Source organism: Taeniopygia guttata, chromosome 9, assembly GCF_048771995.1.
Source record: "Taeniopygia guttata chromosome 9, bTaeGut7.mat, whole genome shotgun sequence".
Lineage (NCBI taxonomy): Eukaryota > Metazoa > Chordata > Aves > Passeriformes > Estrildidae > Taeniopygia > Taeniopygia guttata.
In genome coordinates this window covers 10039259-10052486 of record NC_133034.1, presented here as the reverse complement: position 1 = coordinate 10052486, position 13228 = coordinate 10039259, and the positions used below count along the sequence as shown (strand labels likewise).

General features: G+C 39.3%; 1 long non-coding RNA gene across 2 annotated transcripts in view; it reads left to right on the top strand.

The window, feature by feature from the left end:
* Positions 1–13002, top strand: part of LOC115496381 (uncharacterized) — a 166217-nt gene extending 153215 nt beyond the window's left edge. The window contains exons 3-5 of one of the 2 annotated variants that reach the window (XR_012057355.1): positions 1285–1501; positions 3665–3756; positions 9875–13002. This is a non-coding gene — a long non-coding RNA (uncharacterized lncRNA). Of the gene's footprint in view, positions 1–1284; positions 1502–3660; positions 3757–9874 lie in introns of both variants that reach the window. The other variant, XR_012057356.1, reaches the window with a different exon arrangement.
* The last annotated feature ends 226 nt before the right edge of the window (positions 13003–13228 follow it).

Below are 13228 nucleotides of genomic sequence, written 5' to 3'. Positions count from 1 at the left end.
TGAAGAAGGGGTGGATCAAAAGTCTCTGCTGGGAAACCAAAGCCTGCACTTGAGGCTATGCTGTGCTAATCCCTGAACATGGAGTGCTGCTCCTGTCAGAACACCGTGTTACACCAGCCGCTCTGTCTCACTTGTGACAGCCCCTAATCATATTTTTGGCCAAGAGAGCCAGACTAAAAGTTTCTGAGACAAGATTCTCTACCCACAGAAACTGCAAGGAGTTAACTTGAAAGAACTCTGTTACAGCACTGCAGTGGTGTGAGTTGGCACTGATGATAATCTCACCTGGTCCAGCTCAGTGTGAACCAGCATAAATCTGATTTAAATGATTACATGTGTTTCCATGCAAAAACCAATTTCACTAAGCACACAGTATTGCACCTTCTGTTACCCTGGCACAGCCCTTGTCCAGGTGATTATATCCCACCCAACCTGAAACAAAAATGGGGGCTTGCTGTTTCATAGAGGGAAGGAATGTATTTACAAAACAAAGCCGATGGCTGGCAGGCATGGATCTGCAGCTTTCAAGATCACACCAGCCATGCATGTCCTTGACCCAGAAAAAAAACATATTCCCTTTCTAGGGATAGTAAGTGACCTTGGAAGGACTGTGGCAATGGGTCATATCAAGCCAACACTAGGTCCTTTCATCTGTTTGCTCTTGAAACATTTTGTGTGATGATTCTGAACATATATGGTACTACTGTTCCACCATGTTATCAGAGACAGCATATTAACTGTGAGCTGATAACATGCAAGGGAAGAAACAACATGGAAAAATTTGCCTAGGTTTAGTACTCACTCTGATTTTCCAGCACGCAAAAATTTAAAAGTAATTGTTGGGTAATCGAGCAAAGCAAACCAGCCTCCTGGCACAATTTGCTAAAGCAAAAGTAAACTAAAGTTCTGAGCTTCACACAACTCTGGGTCCAACTTATCCAATTCCAGCAAAACTGCTGCTTCATGCTGCATTTCTTCCTCTGAAAGTCAGTGTTGATATTTCCTGGTGGTTTATTTCCTTCTTGTGTACCATAGAGATGTGACAGTGAAAGCTTAGTTGCAGTGTGCATGCACAGCATGGGAGTTATCTCCCCCCAACAGTAGGTCCTGTTCTTCATCACTTTATTCATAGGAAGCATTAGGAAGAATGTTAAAATGCTAAATTGTGAAGATTTACAGCAACATTTTTCTATGATAACCTTATATTTATGCTAATTGGAAACTACTTGGAGTATCATGCTGGTCTTATAGTACTACTACACATAATCCATTTTTGTTTTACAGCTTGGGAGTCACATTAGCTGGAGTTGACTGAACAGATTTTACTAGGTGATGAAGATGTCTTCCTCTAGACTTACCGTAGTTGTTTCCCCTCCTTGATGGATCTTTTCCTTTAAGTCACTTTTGGAAGCAGCACTACTGGGAAGCAGCAGGAATCCTCCTGCAAGAGATGAGGATTCATGTCAGGATGACACTGCTGAGGATTCACAGTACAACACAGGTAACACTGTCCTTTTTTTTTATTATGTGGCCTCTTTGGATCAGGCTTCAAAGCTGACCCTCAGCTCTCATTTCTAGGTGCCCTGACTTGAGTCTCAAGCTCCTGAGGGGCTGGAGTTGGCTCCTCACTCCTTTACTTCAGTCTCATTTTCTGTGCCCTACACATTCTCCACTACACCCTGAAACAGGACTTGAATCACAATTTCCCAGATGCTAGAGAGTGCCTTAGCCCCTAGCAAGTAGGTTTGCAGCATTCCTTTGTCTGGTTCAGGGGCTGGTTTGCAATTCAGAGCAGGCTGAGATGCCCTGGCAGGCAGAGAGCCTGGCTCTCAATCCAGGACTGCCAGTTACCAGGTGCTCTGGGCACTCAGCTGGTGAGGATGTTCTTGCTCTGACTGAGAAGAATCTGCCAATCATTCTGAAATCCTCTCTCATTGCAGCAGATGTGTTACTCCATGTGAAAGTTCACATTTGAGAAGCCTCTGCGAAAAAATACTGATGTGCCTAAAGCCCTTCTCCATCCACTGACATCTCATTTCTTTCTACTCTCTTTGGTATCCTTTTCTTGAAATCTAATCCTCTCATGTTCTTGGGGAAACCTGCCTTTGGCAAAGACATTTAATGATCCAGAGTTTCTGATGCTGACCCTAAATCAGTTTTTGTAAATATTGCTGATAAGCTTCCTTATCTTCTCTCAGTGCTGCTCATTGCAAACGGGACAAGTTTACTCTTTGGTTTTAAGAAAACGCCTCTCTGATTTGCAAGTTAAACTATTTAAAAATAAAACTAAAAGCTTGATACATAATGTCTTGCAAAAACCCTTAACTATATAATGATTTTGCAATACTTTTATCAGAGTTAAGTTATAAATTCTTACATTGAAACTGCGGTTTTACAGACAGAATATTGCCTAAAAAAGACACTGTTAACTTATGGTGGCGGGTAATGCCAATTCCTGCAGTCTGGTCCTAGTCTTCCTTTAAACATTTGTGAGGGAAAATATGTAAAATTGATTAATTTCTGAAGTATAATAATAGCAGCAATATTATACTGTAGTGAAGGTTATTTTGCATAACTTTAAAACATTTACAGAAGGCTCAACATTTGGTGCCTTAATACAGAAGTATCTTCCCAGTAACAATTAGTGGTTGGTGGTGCCTGCTGCAGTGGCTGCCACAGCCCTGAGGGTCTCAGTCCATGTTTGCCTTGCACAGGGCACCATGCACGGCCCCCACCTCGCCTGGGGTCACTCTCAGGGTGTTGGCTGAACAGCTCAGAGCTCAGCTGTGACAAGGGGACAAGCAGGGTGACAGTGTCCATGCTAATGTCTGCAGAAATTTGCACAGGGGGAACAGGGCAATGGTGAGAGCACAGTGTGAAATCAAATCAAAGTGTGAAAGCATCTGCAGTCAAATGTCACACCCAAGCACTCTGGGGCCTGGCATGCAGCTTGGAAATAGGTTGGGTTACCTGTCAGTGTGGCATTTTCTTTTTGTTGCTGGAGAATGTTATCTGAGGATAAAACCTAAGGAGCACAGATGGTTGTTATACACATCTGACCCTCTAAACCCTTGTCATAGCAAATTATTCCACTGGCGTAAATGGGATTACTCCTATGTAAAAGATCTCAATTATATTATCTAATTCTTCCATTATTGAAGCTATCTGTTGAATACAGTTTTGTTGCTTTGTGTATGTGTGTGTGTATGTCTATACACCTGTAATTAAATAACATTATCAATGGAACAAACTTTGTCATAGCCTAACGGTACTGCAGTCACAGACATTATGTAGGACCGTAGGATATAAATTCTCACTTTTTGAGAAATTAGAAACGTTATTTCTGCACTTTCTAAACAAAGAGATATAAACCCTCATTTGACTTTGGAATTTTCTTTGCTTGAGAATCATCATCCCAGAGTCTGTCTAAAGTCTAATGCTTCCTTTTGTAAAAACACAGACATTGAGGACTTGTGGTTGTGGAGTAAGAAAAGTTTAAATTGTAAGAAAGAGTAAAACAGGTTAAAATATAGAATCAAGCTTTATTTTTTTACCTATTGTAAATTACTTTATGTATTACAGTGCAAATCTCTCAGCATTTCTTGAAATACTGTTTGTTTAAATGTAAATAATTTTTTCAGCCGTTATTTCTGTTGTCAGACAGACCTCTACACTCTGTGAATCTAATGAACAAGGCCTTACTCCATTCACTGCCTTAGGAAACAGTCCTGCTGGCTTCAGAAACATCAAAATAAGGTAAGTCACCCTCAGATGAGAATCTTGCAGCCAAGATATTGACTGAATTGCTTAACTTTACCATGTACCTCACAAATACCACTGTGCAATTTGGTTAGAAAATGCGTCTCACTTCCTTTTGTCTACTTAGAACTGAAGCCAAACCCTTGGAAATTCCTTTTGTCTAGGAAAAAATGATGAGAAAATATTGAATCCCTGCCCTCTTTCAGTTTTGAGGTGAAAAAATTACAATTTTTGCATGAAAGCCATGCAGTTCAGCTCTGAGCCTGGCAACTTTCAGTGGTTGTAGTAGTTAGGCATTATTGAGACCTTCTCATTTACAGTCTAGTCAAATATTTTTAATTTGAGGATACCTTTTCCCCTGGAAAACCTGAAATGTTGGAGAAGAAACAATCCCTGGCTTGGGGTTTGAAGCCCTGGGTCACTGGCCACCCTTAATTTTTAAATAATTACTGGACCAGGTAGTGGCAGACTGATTGCACAGAAACCTGACATGGGTTTTGAAAACTGGATTCCTTCTCATTAAAAACACATTGTGAATTCTCTGAAAGGAAAAAAAAAAATCATAGTATGGCTGATTTCTATTATAGCTGTCATTGTCACACCATGGATTCAGCTAATCAAACCATTTTTTATTAATAATGTTTAGTTTGAATTCTGGCACTTTTAATTGAGTATTTTTTTATTATTTTACTGGAGATGGATTGCAATAAATCTGACCACAATGTTTCTGATCCACATTTTTTTAAAAAAATCAGAACCAAAGTGATGGCCTGCAAATGTTTTCCTTATTTTTGTTCTATTTACTCCAGAATTCTCCTCCAGTAGGGACATCTTCACTAAAGGGCAAAATATATAATGGTGTTAGTCCTAGGTTCTCACACACAAAAGCTATGAAGAAAATAACATGGAACCATTTTCACAAATAACAGACCAGCCCAGAGCTCTTCTTAAAAAACAATGCAAGGAGACATTATACAGCTGTCCATAATGAAAAAAAAGACAATTCACGTGGTTTAATTTTTTTTCCCAGAAACATTTTTCCTTCTGCTAGAATGGAGCATCATTACCCATTATCTGAAGAAGCTAATCCATAGAATTGTTTGGAGCTGATTTTCTGGAGCTCCACCTGAATATCACTATGTGTCCATGTGATTCATAGTATTCCAGAGAGTAACTTGTCTGGTGACACCAGAGGAGAGCTCTGTATGTCAAAATGAACCTGAGGCCTGATACCATAAATGTCAATATGACAGTGCCAACGAAGCATAGTACAAACAAGCTAATTCTGACATTCATTTTGGAAGCTGTAATTTAATTCAGCCATAAATGATCTTGGTACAAATATTAATTTGAAGTTGCTTATAGTTCTCATCTGCTGGCTAAAGCTTGCAAACGATAGGGGAAAGGTCTTGCTATACTGCTAAAAATAAGTAAACAATCTTTTCTGCCAAGAAGACTCCAGTGTAAATGCAGAGTCAGGCAATAATTTTTCAACTAATTTATCCTGCATATGGATACTGGGACACTAGAGATGCTACATAACAATCTCTACCTACACATATTTCCCAAAGGACAAGAGAACTTCAATTGCACCTAGTTTATAATAAATCATTGCCATGGACTGCTGCTAGCCCACATTAGAGAAGCACTGTGGACAGGGTGAGGTCTGGGTGAGCAGTCTGGCTCAGCCTTAGGAGCACAATTTCCACCTGAGGTCAAAGCAAGGCAAGGTCAGAGCTGGGAAGAGGACTTGAAGAGGACACCCAGAGGATTATTGCAACATTTTACCTGGCAGATGCCACTATATTTATTGATATGAAAATTTCCTCCCTCTATATCAGCCACTGAAACCTCCCTCTGTGAAATTATCTTTATTTTCAGCATAGCTCTATTAAAATATTTTGTTAAACTCAAGTTTTACTGTATCTAGAATGTACATTCATTATTCAGGAAAAGTTATCGCTAAAGTCAGTAGGATTTTAAAGTAATGAATGATGTGTTTATTGTAGTTGGCTGCTTGGCTGGAACACATTGCATTTTTATGAGTAATTTCTGTGGGCTACATATATGTGTGTCCTTACGTAGGCACAGGTATATATATGTATGTATAAGTATATATATGCATATAGATTTGTACATTTGTGTATATATGTATTTTGGTTTTGATCTTCAAACTTATGATTTTGTATCAAATATTCCTGAAGAGAACACTAAAATCAATTAACAATGGTACATCAAAATGCTAAAAAGGAGGGCCAAAGTAAAGTAGCATTGAATTAGCTTTCAGATAATCCTGAAATGTGTAATAGTGTCAAGCCAAATCTGGAAAGCATTTATAAAATAATGCAGGATATAGTTGAAAAAGAATTTAAAATTTAAAGTTTCCTTATTTGTCTTTTAAAAATAAGATTTTGCAATATATTTCCTACAGTTTTTATCAAATAACCAGAGCCAATATAAATATGAAAGAAAACATGTCAATTTTAAAGGCATCTTTTGAGAGGGAAAACACTCTCAGTTTGGTATTACTTTCACAGAGAAAAACTATATTCAATTCCATCAAGCCCTGTGTTTTCAAATATTTTGTGGTTCTGGCTTAATTCCAGAAAGGGGAAAAACTTCAACGTTAAGGATCAGTCCTCCAATATGACAAAGTTGGTAAAATTAAGGATGGTAACCTGTTGTGATAAACAGTAGGGAGGGAGTGATCTCTGACCCTGGATTTCCTTCCTTTTGCTCAAATCATAACAAAACTCAAACACAGATGAATTTCTTTTGCTATTGCAATAATATGTCTTTTTATTTTGGAAGCAAATAAAGTCTAGAATGTCTGCATATGTGTGTTGGTAATAAAACATTTCATGCCTCTGAGATAGCTACAAAACCTGACTCCCCTTTCCTGGGGAACTGTTCTGGGTTCTTTGTGCCTACAGTGCCTTGCAAACACCCTTTTCCTCCCTTTGGCCAGCATAGGAATGTGATCATAATATCCAGTGACATGCAGTACAGTAGCATGTTGTTCTACCTCTAACAGGACTGCTATTTGAGAAAAGTCAAGGTCCACACATGGAAACATCATTGACAGGTCCATTGATAGAGCTTGAGAAAGTGGACAATGTTTTGGGCTTGAAGCCAATCACCCTTATTACAATTTCCTGTAGCAGGGCAAGTCAGTGGACATGCAGAAAAGATTGAGGGGTGTGTGGAAACCACACATGTTGCTATATCTTATAGGTTAAAAATTTTCCATCTCCATCTGTTCCTTAAAGGAAAAGTTTGTGAGCATATTTTTTCCACAAAAAAAAAAAAGTATCTGCTTTCTGTAGAAAATTAGAGCTATTCATCAAACAGCCAAACACCTGCAAGCCAAGTATTTCTGGCTGAAAGTATTGATCCTCTCAGGAGCATGGGATTTGGTGCTTCATTCCCATGCTCTCTGTGAAGGGCTCACAAGTGCCACATTTTCAGTGTCTTGTGTGGCTGAGCTTGAGTGGGACAGGAGCACACGTGAGAGCAGCGCTGCTGTGGAACAGAACTGGGGTGTAGCTGATATCCCACTCCACCCCTTCTGCAAGGCTTGGAGCTGCCTGCAAGCAAGACAGGGCAGTGGGGATGCTCAAGGGCCTTGGGCTGGAAAAAAGCTCCAGAATCAGGTTAAGCAGACAAAGATTCTGATACAGCACTGCAGAGAGCAGTCATATCTTCAAATACCTAAACCTACCATTTGCATGCTTAATGTTTTTTACTGTGAGTTTTCAGATGGAACCTTTGTTATTTTACTGTTATAAAAACAAGTATTTTCAGATTTTCCAATTAAAAACAGATCAATAAACTCAAATAGTTTATGGAAAGTAATGGGCCTCACTCTGCTCCAGTAAACTCAGAGACGTTAATTGGGCAGTAGATTACCAAGAACAGAAGCTTGGTAATGCTTGAATTTAGAGTAGAAAGAAGTGTTTTACAACAATGGTAGCAAAACACTGGCATGGGTTGCCCAGAGAGGTGTTCCATCCCTGGAAACCCTCCAAGTCAGGTTGGATGGGGCTCTGAGCTGCCTGGTTTGTTGGAGAGGTCTCTGTGTATTGCAGAGGGGTGGAATAGATGGCCCTTAAAGGTCCCTTCAAGCCCAAACCACTCTCTGAGTCTATAGATATTTATTAATGGTTTTAACAACTATTTTTTTTTTTCAGAATTGCATTTTAGTTTTGGTCAAACTGAGTTTTGAAATGCAGATGGAAAAATAAAAAAATACTCAAGAAAAGTATTAATTTTTGCAATCCAAAATATTTAGTTTTACTTCAAAAGAATGACTTAATTTTTGGTTTTGGGCTGTTTCATGTGTTTAAAAGCTTTTTCTCTTTCCTTTTAAAATTTAGAGCAATTTAAAAATGGACAGATTAAAAGCTTGTTTTGAAAGTTTTTGAAAGTGTTTTGGCAGTTCTAAAATGAACCACTCCATTTTGAAAGTACTAAAATGAAGTGCTTTGACATTTGAGATTTTTTTCTGCATTGTTTCATCTGAGACTATTTGCTAAATTCCATTCAAATTCATGAAGAGTCTCACTAACCCTGAAATTCATTTGTGTGGTGTATTTATTATTTGTCAGACAGCAGTGGTTCATTAAACTCTGTATCAGTTCAGCCTTAAATAATGGGAAAGAATTCTTAATCGGGCCATGTTCATATACAACTACCATTCTCACTTCCCTTATAATTGCTGCCCTAAGGGGCACTCGGCTGTGCAGAGCCACATTTATCCCTCTGGGAGAAGAGGTGGCAAGACAGACCTCAGGCCCTGAGCTATTGTTCTTCGTCCTCTCCACCCAGGAGAGTATTCCTGGAGTACCCATATCTCCCCTACAGCTCACACCAGTGTTTCTGTAGCCTCTTGTTGAGCTCTGCCTTCCTCCCATTCAAGGAAAACTCTTTGCTGTTTGTGTCATTTTATGTGGTCACTGCACTTCTTATGCTTTATTACCTTCTTTCCTACCTTTTTGCCATTAGTGAGGGTTGGCCTGTTTATACTCCAACTGGTTTAAATGCTTCTAAAAGCCATTCACCTGCAGTAGCAGTCAACAGCTGGCATGCCAACATTTTTGTCTTTTCTGGCTGCTCAGCTTCAGCAGGGCTATTCACAGCTTGCACTTTGCTAAGGTCGTTGGTATCACCCTTACACATTTCCTGTATTACATGAGGATCAGGTTCCAGTAGTTAACAAGTCGAAAAATATTCCTGGGGGAGGAGAGGAACTAGGTAGATAAGTGTGCTCCACATGTGCACTTTATTTTGGGAATTGCTGCCTTCATCCAAGTGAGAAATAATTGTGATCAAACATGGCTCTGAAACGTGGTACTCCAGATCACACAGAAATGCCTTTGTACTCTGAATGTTCCAGTCCAGCAAGGCCAGAGTATGATGGGATGTCAACTGCTCAGTGCCTGGATCTATAAAAATAGTCTCTGGGTCAAACTTTGCACTACTGTAATTGGGAATAGCTCCAGTAAAATCAGTATCTCCACATTTATTCTCTTGACATTTAAAGCCAGGTTTGGCCCACTATGTGGACAGAGTCCAACTGGAAACTAGGGCCAGCCTGACTTATGGGAGAGGAGATGAGAACTGACTCTCCTGCAGTTAGTTAGCCTCAATCCTCACGTGTCTCCCAGATATAACTGTTCTGACCTCAGTGGAATTGATCCTAATTTATGCCACTGTAACTGAGATTGCAGTGTGCATTGTTTGAATTCTGTTGGGTGCGCCTTCTTCCAGATGGAAACTATTTGCAAACTATAACAGCCTCTTTCCTAACATTGAGGCTTGCCATATCTGAAATTTTTGGTGGGGCAGGGGAGTGGAGAAAAGGATATAATGCCAACTTTGTGCTTAGTGTTACCTAGTGACATTAAATTCTGCAGTGTTCTATTAAATTATCAGTGCCTAATTAGGGGATTAGAACACTTCAGTCCTCTCATCCAAATTACAGAATGTGTTCCAAGATCACTCAAAAGAAGGGAGGAGGTAGCTTTAGGAAATTCAGAATGGCAACGTGGTGATTCTGTGCAGGCTTTTTTCTTATATGGGTGTTCCTGCTAATTGATTCTTCTTGCATGTGCAGCTTCTGTTTTTTCCAGCTTTACATATTACATTGCTGAAGCATTTGATGAATGGGATGCTGTGCAGCTGAAAGATCACACGTATCCAGTGGCTCACTTGGCGTTCTCAGACTGAACTGACTGGCAGAGTTGCAGCTCTCTGACAAGGGGAATGCCTGCTTTTCTCTCAGAAGAGCAACTTTTAAGTGCACCATAAAGGCAAGATACTGTACACACATATGAGTGTGTCTGTCTATATACACATGTATTTGTGTGTGGATATATGTGTTTTTGGAGTGAAAAGCCACTCTGCCTTCCTGTAATTGCACTGGAAACGTTCAGTTTGTCAGTGTGACTTTTTTTCCCTGTTAGCAATGAAATTTGGCCGGGAGTCCTAGCGTGCCATAAGAAATCAAGCCGTGACCACATTAAGCATGAATGGCAGGGCAAGGTTAAGGCCTGTAACACTATGCTGGGGTGACCTGTTGCAGAGTTACAGGCTGAGGTGTGAGGCTGGGTCACATAACTATTTGCAAGTGAAGCACAAAATGAAGCTCAAAGTTGCTTTGACTATTTACTCTTTCAAGAGGCATTTAGTGAGTATTTTTTATTTTCAAAGCATATTTAGAGAATTTCAGCTGCAGGGCTTGTAGCCAACCTTCAGAAATCAAACCAGAATATTTCTTAATTTTACCTACAAGTACACTCATGGCATATTCCTACTTACTCTACTTTTCAATGATTTGAAAAGCTTTTCTATAAACTCATGTACAAAGAGACTGCTGAGAAGCATCTGACGAAGACAGAGATGTTCAGCTGCAGTGAAATAAAGCACAAAATCACCCAACCAGCAACAGGAGTAGGTTGGTGGGTCTTTCCTGTGATCAGCACTGGAGTTGTTTTACAGAGCAGGAAGTTAGACATTCTCTTAAAGAAGAAAAAAGAGAGATGCCAGGGAATTGTTTGCAATACCTATAAACTTTCTACCCTAAATCTGTCTCTTGAAATACTGAAATGAATGCTGATGGAAAAAAAAAACCAAACCCAAAACTGAGACATTTTTTATTTTGAAGCCTTCTTATTAATTTGTCTTTGCCATTTTTTTAATTTTTTGATTTGTTTTTCTTACTAAACCCTTTAGCCCAAGAGGTACATTTGAATGCAGCTTGGAAGGGAATTTGGCTCAGTACTGTAAGGCAGGCTAGGGAAGAGTCTGGTCTTAAAATAGACATAAAGCACAGTGCATGAATTGGCTTCTCAGATCCCACTGAAGTACAACCTGAACTTTGCCTTGTAGAGTAGCAAACTTGAAGAGCACAATGGAATCTTTCACCAGAACCAGGGCTGCAAAGGATCTGCTGTGTCCCACCCTTTCACAGCAGCAAACAGGCTCTGGTGAAGGTCCCCCACCTACACCAGCTTTGCCTCTGTCTAAGACTGCACACCTTTGTGTGGAGTCACTTGTGAGTTATCTTTCTGTGAGGAGAGGACAGTCTGGCTTTTTCATGCCTCAGTCAGTTGGAAAACTATTCAAACTTCATTGGATATCACTAAAGCTGATAGAAAATTAATATTTTGTGTTTGTAAGTTGTGACTCACACTTCAGTGTAAGGTCTGACTATGCTTGAGGTGTTTGGAAGGTTTGTACTACAGCCTTATTTAATAATATAATCCAGAGCTGGATGCTGGGCATAAGTATGAGATTGATGGCAGCAGCCACTGCCCAGGGAAGCACCACAGTTCAGCAGACTCCTTAGGGAGCTGTGGGTTGTCCCAACAGGAAAACCATCTCCTCCTGTAGTGCAGAGCATTACAGAATGCCAGTCCTTGCAAGAATTTCCAGATTAGCAGCACCGTGAAGTACTTCCTGCATCCTAGGAAACCTAACAAGCTGAGGATGTAGAAGGTCATTTAAGGACTGCCCCAGCAGAGACCCAGCCATATCTGCTTCATTTCTGATTGCCATTAGTCCAGTCTGTTCTTAAAACCCTGGTGAGAAGCTGTGCCTGGGCTGGTTCTTAGCATTACAAAGCTTTTCCTAATAATGTCCAGTACAATTCTTTCTTGCTGCCATACGTGCCATTTTCACTTTTCTGCCAAGCTAATTCCTTCATTTTATACCAACCTTTTCTTTGTATGCAGACTGCTATCCCAGGTATCTCTTTTTCACACTAATTATCTCTAATTATTCAATCTTACCTTTTAAGCTGTGTTTTCTAGATTTCTGGTTCTTCTAACAGCAATCTGGTTCTTCTAACAGCAATCTGGCCTGTCATTTAACAACTTTCTGGATTTCACGTGCTCAACCTGGAGCCTGGAACTTTAGATGAAGCCTTACCCTGATTATGGACTACTATGGCTTTTTCAGTCCCTCTTGCAGGGCTGCTTTCACCAGACGTGCCAGTGACTGCTTTCAACATTTAATTGTAAGTAGCTGAGGCTACTTATAATTAAATTAATTACTTGATATAATTAAATTAATTACTTGAGGCTGAAATGATGCTAAGAGAAGCCAGACACTCATCTGGCGTAAAATTGATGCAGTGTCTCAATGTCTCTAAATACTGACTTACATTATCAGAGCACAGTGAACAGGATAACAAATGCCCTGGCATGACAACACCTGAGTCTCCTGAGCTGTTTCTCTACAGGTGCTGCTTCTGCCAGCTGCATCTCTGTCTCAGTCTGAAGCTGCTTCACTGTTGTGATGGACATAAACCCCCAGTGCATGAATGATGCATGTTTGCATAATTAATACCAATTGTTTAACCAGAAGCATTTGCTGCATGAAGTGTTAAAATCATATTGCATCCAGAAAAAAAACACTGCTGTGTTTTTCTGGTCTATGGATAGTAGTGTTTAAAACTCTAATCAAAATATTATAATTAATGATATAAATTCTGTTAAAATGTACAAGCAGTGTGTTATATTCAAAATGCCATCAGCTCTAATCAACTACAAAATTGAGGAACATGTTTGACTGATTTAAGGCATCACAAAGTGATCATAATGTTATTGCAATTAACAATGTAATTAAGATTTACAGGTTGCATAATTCATTTACATGTATAACAATTGAAGTTTAATTAATAAAACTTAAGTGTGCTAATATTTTCAGAATCAAAAATGTTTCAACAATGAAATTTGGATAATAACTTTTTCCTTTCTTACCATTCATTGATGGATTGTTATTCTGCTTCCATATTTTCAGATTTCCAGATATTCTTTTTGGTTGTACTTCGCTGTAAGGGAAAAGAATGTAGTTTTTAAAAATTGCAGATCTTTAGCTGATAAACCATATTATTCCATTTTAAATTGTTCTTCTTTTACCCACAGTGGTCATTGTACTTGCTGCTGCATGTTCTTATCTACATTTT